Source organism: Silene latifolia, chromosome Y (assembly GCF_048544455.1).
Source record: "Silene latifolia isolate original U9 population chromosome Y, ASM4854445v1, whole genome shotgun sequence".
In the NCBI taxonomy this organism is placed as follows: domain Eukaryota; kingdom Viridiplantae; phylum Streptophyta; class Magnoliopsida; order Caryophyllales; family Caryophyllaceae; genus Silene; species Silene latifolia.
In genome coordinates this window covers 251,750,511-251,761,470 of record NC_133538.1, presented here as the reverse complement: position 1 = coordinate 251,761,470, position 10,960 = coordinate 251,750,511, and the positions used below count along the sequence as shown (strand labels likewise).

Below are 10,960 nucleotides of genomic sequence, written 5' to 3'. Positions count from 1 at the left end.
AACAGGACAAATCCGCCCCTGAAAGAAATATAAGCATCTACAAGGAAGTCAAAAAATTCCTGAATACGAGGCAACATTATGCATGTATTAGAAGCTATATTTATCATCGTCTCCATTTTTACTGGCCAAGCCAGGTAAAGGAAAACCCCCTGCCGGTTTATCTCTCTCTTATTGACAATACTGTCAGTGCCTAGTTAAAGTACATGAAGGTCAGCAACATCATGTCTACGATGTAAGTAAAAGTCTACTAGATGTTGAAATGAGGTATGATTTACTTGAAAAATATGTTTTAGCTTTAATTATATCATAAACCAAGTTGCGCCCTTATTTTGAGCCTCACCCTATATTAGTTAAGACTAACCTACCCATAAAAGTTGCCCTGCGAAAGCCTGAACTATCAGGCAGGGTCGCCAAATGGTCAGTCCAGCTTAGCACCTATGATATCACCTTTGAACCCAGGACAGAAATCAAATCACATGCCTTAGAAGACTTTGTGGCTGATTTCAGCCCTAACTTAGAATTAGACCTGGCCAAGGAAGTTAACCAATTAGACAATAAGACCCCATACCTGGAATGGATCTTGTTCATGGATGGGGCATCTAATGTATGGGGCACGGGATTAGGATTAGTGCTAAAATTGCCACAAGGGGACATAATAGCCAAGGCTATGAGTTGTGAATTCAAAACTAGCAATAATGAGGCTGAGTATGAAGCTCTCATAGCAGGACTCAAGGTATGTCTAGACCTCGGTGTTCAAAACCTAAAAGGTAAAACCTGATTCACTATTAATTGCAAATCAAATAAAAGCAATTTATACAACAAAGAATGAAAAAATTATTTTTGGAATATGCTAAAAAACTTTGCGATAAATTCATTTCATTTGATATTGAGAAAATACCAAGAGACCTGAATACCCAGGCTGATGCTTTGGCCAGCCTTGGTTCAAATTTCGCCCTTACCATGATAAAGTACTTATTGTACATTTACTTGAACCTGCCATCAGCAAGCCTGAATAGGTGAACCCTGTTAGTACCGACAATGATTCATAGATTAAGCCTTATTATGATTGGTTCCTGCTAGATATACTACCTTGGGCCAGGCATATGGCTAGAGCATTTAGAATTAGAGCTTCTATCTATTTTATCATCAATGATAATTTGTTTAAAAGATTTCAGGTCAGACCATACTTGAGATTTCTCGTACCACATGAAGCAAAGCAAAGTTCTCAAGACAAGCTACTATTGGCCAACCCTGCGGGCCGACTGCATGGACTATAGCATGAAATGTGAAGCCTGACATAAGCATGCTCTGACTATTCATCAACCGTCTAAGTTATTACATCCAATCTCTACACCCTAGCCGTTTGTGAAGTGGGGCATGGCTAACCTAAAGCAAATGGTCAAGCTGAATTAAATGAAAAGGTGGTCGCAAAAAAAAAAAAAAAAAATTGTCAACCTGGCTAAACTTCTTATTCATTGGTTTATGGTTGTGAAGAAGCCATCCCTGCTGAAATCCATGTAGATGTGGTTTGAATATCTTTGAAGCAAATATCAGCCTGACCCTAACAGATTGAAGAACCTTACATGCTACAAACACTACAAGAGATATGATTCTAATATCTTGGAATGTCATCCACCTAAAGCACAATCATACTTGTGGTAATTTCTGCTCTGCATGTTCTAGGTAAAAACTCCAAACTTAATCATCTGAATGTGTGCTATGTCGTGCCTTTCTTGAACATGCTACGTGACAATGTGCATTATTTCCTGCCTACTTTTTTGCATTTCACATGCCTTATGGTCTAACCAACTTTTTTTGCTAGAATTGTGGGCTGCACTATTATATTTCTTTTATATTTTTTAACTACTTTTTATTTATGTTGCACCCCGCTGTGCGTGACGAAGTTTGTAACCGTCACCGGATACGGTGAATAGCAGGACCAATCAAGCATGAAATAATTGTCTCACCTGACTATTTGCTGCACACATCTACAACCGGTTGGACGCAGCAAGACGGTGCAAGGGTGTTTTATCCCAACCATTAGTCTAAATGCCCTCTCGACAGGCCGAATACCAAGCCCTCCAGTCAAGCAGGGGACATAAGCCCGCCTGACTGGCCGGTTTTCCCACTCTTTCAACCACTTTGGTAAAAGCTATATGTAGTTGAACGACTTACGTTGGCTTTAATCGCAAGACAGGAGCAAATACTGAAAATATAGGTTAACAGATTTGAAGAAAACAGGTTAATAGGTTTGAAGAAAACAGGTTCAATAGGTTAACAAGTTTGAAGAAAATAGGTTCACCAGGTTAACAGATTTGAAGAAGACAGGTTAACAGGTTTGAAAAGAATGACAGGATTAAACAAAGTAAGCCTAAAAGACGAACTTTATTTCATTAATAAAATCCTTACCCCCTAGGGCAAAGGTAGAAAAATTTATATCTATCCTATCAGAGATAACCATCCTGAGCAGGACCAATAAAATAAGAAATTGTCTTTACAAGGACATTCCCCCTAGGCAAAACGTACAAAATGATTAATGATTCTTCCAAGGACATTCTCCTTGGTTGGACAAAATACCACTGTTTGACATTGCTGCGAATAATATCCCTCTTATAAGAGCTAGATACTAACACCGGTCATAAATTATTCCTCGCTTGACCGAGCACCACAAATCCCCTTTCTCACGAAACATACTAGCCTTCATCGGCTCAGGATGCTTTTCCACTATAATCCTTGTATTACCCTGCCCTGTCGCAGCAATGAACATTGACTCACACACACACACTCCGTGAATACACTTTATCAAGAAGAAAACATTACTAATTCATTTAGTGTGGCAAAGACAATCCAGTTCAAATGTACGCAGGCTACATGACCGAATCAGACGTACAAGGTAACATGTTGAATATAACGAGCAGGAATGGCAAGGGCATCAATTAGATTAATTAGCTTATCGGGATCAGTCCCAGTACTGGAGAAAGGCCCACCGTATGTTAACTCTCCTCCTTAACTTTGGCAAGCCTATCATTCAAGTCCGCTATGCCAAAATTGACGATATTGAGAAAAGAATGCCATACGGCCAGAAGTTGAAGCCCGAGCAGGCCTAACATGCTTAGGAACGTTGAGAAGCCTCCAGCCTACAAACAACGAAGAAAGCATTCCACCCTGCAGCAGAATGGCCACGACCTCTCTATAAGAAAAATTGCCATGAAAGAAGTTACCTTTTCAGAGGGATAATAACTATTGGACAGCTAATCGTCAACTGCAAAGAAGGTATATCCTGTTAAATATTTCCTGCTTTCCTTTGAACTAACAGAATATGTGCAGGATAAGCAAAAGTTGAAGGGTACTTACCACCGACGCATGTATCATAATTGAGATACGTCAGGTCAGGCCCAACCACGTTGGTCCTCATACATATAGCCAGTCCACCCAAATGGGAGAATTTTCAGAAATCCATACGTCAGAATCAGCAGGAATGATCCCGTTATCCTTCAAAATTTTCTCAAACTCAGGTTTTAGACGATTGGGGAAAGAGTGTTGATCATCGAGAGCCTTCATCGGCTTAAACTCAAATTTTGGTAGAAGATGGTGACCTTACCAACAGCTAGAGTAGGGGATGCATCTCCAAGAGTGATGGGTTGATTTCCAAAAGATTCAGGCTTATTTTCAGAAATATTTTCAAGGCTTGGGACGAAAGGTGTGCCAGGAGCAACAACAACCCTGGTTGATTTTCTTTTTGCAGCCATAGTTAGATTTTCTAGTAATTTTTGGGAATATAGACGAAGGTTTAAGACAAAGATCGAAGAAAGATTGGGAGAATTATAGAGGAATTGATCAAGTTTTGGTGGATAATAAAGCATAAAGTGAAGAAGTTATTTATAGATGGTAAAATCGGGGTTTACTGCAACTAGTCGTTTTCTTAATGATGAATCGTGCTTAATCGTCCTGGAGAAGTTGTCCAAAGATGAAAAGAGAAGGTTAACTCCTTACTACTGGTCAGACCTAGTGATAACAAGGAGATAAGGGGAAATTGTTGGGCCTGGAATTTCGCACTAATGACAGTATAGAATTCTACCATGACCTGATGATCAGGGCAGGTCTTTGAGGGTAGTCCAAGTTTGGCACCAATCGATGAGCCTGAACTCCCGCATCATCTGCAGGATCAAGTTCAACCCTGGCCCGACAATCAGGGTGTCAGGACGTCAAGCTATCAGGGTATCAGAAGATAGGCGCCAGCCAAGGAGAGGACAACGGTCAAATGTAAGGTCAATATTTGACTAAGTCAAAGACAATTATATGAGATTATTACCACATTAATAGGGTAATTAAGAGCATATTGATGGTGGAGATTCTGTCATAAAGAGGAAGCATTAATAGGCTTTAATGCTCAATTAAGAAGGCAATTAAGGGAGAATCTTTGTCATTAATGGAGAATAATCAAGCATAAATCGTTGGTTGAAGATTATATAAGGGGAAGCATACAACGATACTAGGCACATGTTTATTCTACACGTCCTAACACATTACAAGCTACTCATAGACAATACATAGATGAAATATACTATTTTGTGCTCGTTATATTATTATCCTCTAAAATCATAGTGAAATCCTCTCCTGGCTTGGTGCCACTGGTTTTTTCCCATTCAAGGGTTTTCCACGTACAAATTCATTTGTCTTATTATTTACTTTATTTGAACTACTTTTATTATCATCAACCCTGCTTTGGTATGATCACGATAACATCAAAATAGGATGATACTAGTTAACTCCCATACTATTCTACCCCAGTCGTATTTCAAGCTCTGCGCAAAATATCGACAAAACAGTAAGCAAGAAATTGCAATCTAAGTCTATGTGTACTGACATCACTAGAGAACAAGTCGAAGATATATTGTCGTATTTTGTAAAGTTTAGAGATGAAGGATTCACTTCTAGTATGAACATTGCTAAAAATATTGCAATTGAGATGGATCCGTGTTATTAGAAAAAAGGCATTTTGATAAAACTAATCAAGACGATTAACAAAATTGGTCTCCTGAAGAGTTATTTAGACATGAGTATTTTTTGGTTGTTGTTGATATTTACTTGTACAAATTAATTAATGAAATAGGTTGAATTTCAAATTATTAACCAAAGATGGGTCCACGTAGGATTGATTATGCGAAGCTAGGTGAGGAAGTCAAACCACTCACTCGGCTGGCGACTTGAAGTCAAAAGGCCAACCGACATGGCGACTTTGTTTTAAGAGATTTCAGCCTAAACCGCCAGCCCCCATGGCGACTTTGTTCCAAATTTGAAAAAACAAAGCCAAATTCTGACTTATAGATTGAGCCGCCTAGGGAGACGGCGTTTTGAAGTTAAGTCGCCATCCCCTATGGAGATTTGCTTTGAAATACAAAAATGAGCTTTGGTTTGGCATTAACTGACACTTTGTGTATGGTCGCCAACCGGCTTGATGACTAGAGTACGAGCCTAGCTTCGGTGATGACGTGGACCCATTTTGGGATAATATTTTAAAACTTAACCCATTTGGTTAATTAATTTGTTAAAACAACCCATTTTGGCAAAAAAATCTCATATACACTTTTTTAGGCTATTCTAATCCTTGCATTCTCCACGCTTTTTTAGGCTATTCTCGACGCTTAAAAGCGCCCTTTTTTCTTGACGATTTTAAAAGCGTGGAGTTTTGGGGCGTCAGGAATTTCTAACGCTTTTTAGCGTCAACCTTATCGACGCTTATTTGTGTCACGAGCAACGACGCTTTTTTAGCGTCGGAGTTTCTCTACACTTCTTTGCGTCAAAATTTAGGTATTTCCCGCCGCTTTTTCTATCGCTAGAAAAATATTCGCTACGAGTACTATTTTCATCACTATATGTACAACTGAATCAAAACATATAGATTACTAGACATCATAAGGAGTGTATAGACAACATTAGTTTGACTAGTATATATAGCAAACAAAATCTTATAGCATAAAATTGCATTATCAAATTAAATGCTTACAAAATTCAAAAGAGTTGAAATTATTTCATCCGAACAATAGAAATGAGAAAAAATATCTCTAAATGCTTGTACTCAAAAATAATAAAATGTCCCTAAAAGATTAAATCCAAAGCCAAAAGGTGCGACTAATCTACTCCCAAAAGTGAATTCGAGATTTGCTTCTTTCATTTGGATGCACCGCCACCATTTGTTGAATCCGATATCTACATGCAAGGAAATTAAATATCATCAACAAGCAATTAATTATCAACAACAAACAAGTCAAAGAGGAAGTTGTTCTACTAATAAGTAAAATATGAAATCATAGTATTGCTTAAGAAACCAGAAAATTGTATAGCTACGACTTATACTCCCTACCCTTCCGACAAAAATACATCAATACACACAAACTAACAAAAATACATCAATATATACAAATAAAATCGGTTTTCCGCAACAAACATCATTTACAATACATTGGAGATACATTACGACTTTGTAACCATCTCTATTGGTGCAAGTAACGAACTATGACTAGGATGAGCTGGTAAAGCTCAAACTTAATTTCTTTACTTTATAGTCACTTACACTAAACAAATGTATGAATGCATGATTTGTAGCTACTAGAACAAAGAATCATCGAGTATATGCCTGCCCTACCCTAAGGCACATAACCAGGCATCATTCCTATAAGAACCGTTTAGCATAGACGAAACTACCAAACAAAATCATACTACGATTCCAGCTCAAAGGCAGGTTTCTGTTTTACATCAAGAAAGTATCTACGACACTCCCAATTCTTAGAGGACAGGACAGCAAATCCTAGAAGGTATAGGACAATAACTCCTAGAAACATAGAACATTCCATAAGGACATCAATCCTGGAAGTATTGAACATTTCACCCTAATTACTTAAATTTCTATATAGAAAGTACAGTACACCGTAGCAAACACTCCACAGTTTTGTGACTTGAACGTCAGTTCCAGCATAGCAATGATTACGCTAAAATATTCTAAAATTGTTCATAAAGACTATTATACCAATTACGATATTTATTTAGGGTATTTATAGAATTGAATCATATTACGACACTATATATAAAGATATCTGAATAAGACTAGTTAAATTTTGAGCTAATGACAATATCGATAGTTGTTTCACCTTTAGTTTAGGGACAAAGTCTTTTCCTTATCTTCATGAAACTGGCACAATCATAATAAAATAAAGAAATTCAGATGGCATTAAGAGCAACTATTATCACCCAAATCATAAGACAATCAAATACGTTAATGTACCAACATTATACCAAGAAACAGTAGTAGTACTCCGTATCTTTTCTCAGTGTGCAACGAAAGAAATCATCTAATATTAGAATATTGCCGATTATTTTTGCTTGTTACAAATAAATATGTAGGACGAAAACTCATAGCCCAGTTTTAATAAGCCATTTGTGATGATAAAGAGCAGCTAGCGATTAGAAAAGAAGACAAGAACCAACAAAGCTATTGCGTTCACAAGCTACAAAACTAAATCAAAATGATTCTACAAGCCCTTAGCATGAGATACAAACTTGTTGTAAAACTGAACATAACCTATTTTAATAGAAAGGTCTTGACTAAGTTGCTCAAAACAAGTTTAATGGAGTTCTTTCGTAGAGTAAAACTTAATCAATTCAAAAATTATTGGCAACAGCGCGGAAAAATACCACCAAAAATGTTGAGATTCAACTCAGAGATAATTCCGTCTATTCTTACCTAGCCATATCAACCATGTGGCCTTAATAATTTGAAATTCAACGTAGTATTTACTTGTAACTGAGCTAACTTAAGGCACTTAACCAGACATCATTCCTATTAGAACAGTTCAGTATAGACATCCGAACCATCCTAACCGAGCCACCAAACAGCATCATGCTGCGATTGCAACTCCATAAAGGCGGGTATCTATTTTACATAAAGAAAGTATCTACAACACTCCCAGTTCTTACAGAAACGCAACTCCTAGAAGCATTGAACATTGAACATTTCACAAGGTCAAGATTCAGAATATTCTTATAATTCCTGCAAAAGTAAACAAAAGAGGCATACCTCCATTTCAAAACACCTCTCAGCTGTTCACCAACCAAGCTCAAGTCACCAGACTTGTCACCATCCATTTCTGAAACAATCTATGTTCTGTATACAAGATGGTGAATAGAATGAACATAATTAAAGATGTAGACATATAATCCAACGATCTGCGAAACCTGGACGCAAATATGATACATACCCCAAGGCATTACGCTGTAGAAGCTTTGGAGGAACAATGTGCACCATCTTCGGCTAAATATCTATCCGAAAGAATCTTCTCTAAAATCTACTAACAACCATGATAAATGAACATTTAAAAAACACCATACTCTCAATTTAATGAATGCAACATTATGCCCAAGATAATTACTTATATGTGATGGTTTGGACTATCAAGGTCTATTGCACGGTTATAATCCCTCAAGGGAAGTTATTGCGAGTTATAATTGCCCCATTCCGCGTTGATAATCTAGGATGACAAGAAAAACACAAAAAAGTAGATCCAACATTGCAATGGTTTTATAAGTGAGATGAATCAATCAATCTACCATATAACTGGACGATAAATACAGAACGATTTAGGTTAGTTTCACATGTGAGACCATCATGTACAAAACTCATAGCATCGTAATAGTCCGAGGTCTGCATCACCTCGCTGAAGACATACAACATAGCATCTATATATATAAATTTTAGAGATGAGAACAAAAGAAGAAAGGTTTACCATTTGTCCTGATTTTGGTGACTTGTCGTAATCTTCAGCTGTTTTTAGACTGTTCCATACTTCCACATAAGCTGCATTCATCCCAGTACCCAAAATAATCAGAACTGCAACAACATTTTTATTGTAGAATAGACCCCCGGCAAAGAACTGACTGTCATTAAGCTGGGTCCATGTGGACGTTAGCCAAAACAACCTAGAAATTTGAAAAGCACAATATGTAAGATATATGATGTATGAGTAGCAGTTTAACTCACTATGGCAGTGACATCCATATCTAGACCTTGTTTCTTCGAGGCCTTGCCAATTTTAAGCATGTCGCCAAATCAACTTCACTATAGCACAAAATAAACCAAGCTAAGGACAGATTTTATAAGTAAAACTACCTGACACAATATTTTTGCTCAATTATATACCATAACCCACATGTTAACACCTCTACTAAGCCACGAACAAAACTTGTAAAGATATTAGAAGAATCGAAAGTATGATTAAAATGAGGGTGTTTGACATACACAAACTTACCATATAGAACTGAAGGAAATAGAAGTAAGATTAAAATGAACAGACTGCGTAACAAAGACGAGAAAAATGATTATACTTCCGGGAAGTTTTCTGACCCGACAAACTTTGTTAGACTGGGAGTATCAAATAAGGTTAGCGATTTCAGAACTGGGAACTCGAGTTTATGATTTCCACCGTAAAAACTTTCAAACTTCGACAAATAGTCCATGGAAAGATGCTTCAGTACATGAAATACGATAATATTTTCACAAATTTCGTGCTCTTCCGTCTCTTTAGATATAACTTCCAGTAACTTTTCACACTATCGTATGGATAATTCTTCAAGTTGCAATAAGTGCAGCAAAAATATATGGAGATCCTATGCTTTGCAAATTGTCACAATAATGAATGCGCAAATACTTTAAATTTTGAAAGTTGAAAACCTGACATGGAAGTACAACAATTAATTTTAAATCCAACTTTATCATATTTCCCTCTCCTTTTCTCCCTTACCTTTTCCTCTCATTAAATTCCATATCCAAATCATTTAGGGATTAAGGCTCCAGTGTTGTTGTTGTTGTTGGACATGGACATAAAGAAAACCAAAAGAAAGAAATACGGAAAAGCATTAGGGTCTTTCATTAAATGAAGTGAACAACAATCAAAGAATCAAGTGCAAGTATACATATTACATACTAGCACCCTTTTTAGCAGCAGCAGAAACTTCATAAGACTCCAAATATGAAATGTGACAAACATTTGCATAACTAAACCCTTTTACAACAATCATACACATTCTCAACCAACAAACAAATCCCTCTAAACCCCACCGACCTACATCCATTCTTCGATTACTGTTAGTTGTACAACAAAATGAGCTTATTCTATGTACTGTATAAAATACGAGCTTCTATATCCAGTTGCATAAATGTTGCGGAGTATTAAACGAATTAAAAATAATGGGTCAATCAGCCAGAATCTAATCAAGTTAATTCTGACACAAAAAGATTGTCACAGACGCTAATCGACATGGATTGCACAGAAGCCTAAGTTATGTTCATTAGATAGGTTTTGATTAATTACCTATTTAGCGGATGAATGAAACACGATTCAGTGTGATGCTGGTGATGATTTACGAGAGGCACAAGGAGATTAAATGGCAATATGATAGCAGATGAACGATGAATTAGGATTTGGCGGTTTGAGTTTTAGGGGAATGAATGGATGGAAGATGAATAGTAGATGAATGATGAATGAAGAATGATTAAGCAGGTGAATTAGGTTTTTGGGATAAAAGGAGATTAAGCGGCAAAATGAATTTGGGGATGAAGAGGAATTAAGCGGTAAATGAAAAAGTTTGGGGATCAAGCGAGGGGGAGAGTAGAGGGGCTGTTTTTTTAATTAAAAATGATTATTATATTATTAAAATATATATGGGGTGGAAAAATGGGTCGACGCTTATAAAACGTCGATCATAAAGCGTCGGGAAAGCAAGGGCATTGTAGTAGTGAATCATGTTTTTTTTTTTGAGTTGTAATGCTACCCACCTATTGTAGATGGGTAATGTTATCATGTTTTGATATTTTATAATGTATGAATATTTTTTCTTAAAATGTCCTTCTAACTCTCTTTAATTTGATAATTTTGTCTTTTTCCTAACTAACCTTCTACATCATTTG

At 36.8% G+C, this 10,960-nt stretch overlaps 1 long non-coding RNA gene across 2 annotated transcripts; it reads right to left on the bottom strand.

The window, feature by feature from the left end:
• Positions 1–5,974: 5,974 nt before the first annotated feature.
• Positions 5,975–10,673, bottom strand: LOC141634414 (uncharacterized). Of its 2 annotated transcripts, XR_012539132.1 has the most exons (6): positions 10,365–10,673; positions 8,781–8,973; positions 8,256–8,342; positions 8,075–8,161; positions 7,149–7,189; positions 5,975–6,210 (listed from the first exon to the last, which is right to left on the bottom strand). It is a non-coding gene; the product is annotated as an uncharacterized LOC141634414 (long non-coding RNA). The 2 variants fall into 2 exon arrangements; XR_012539131.1 differs by lacking the exon at positions 7,149–7,189.
• Between the last annotated feature and the right edge of the window lie 287 nt (positions 10,674–10,960).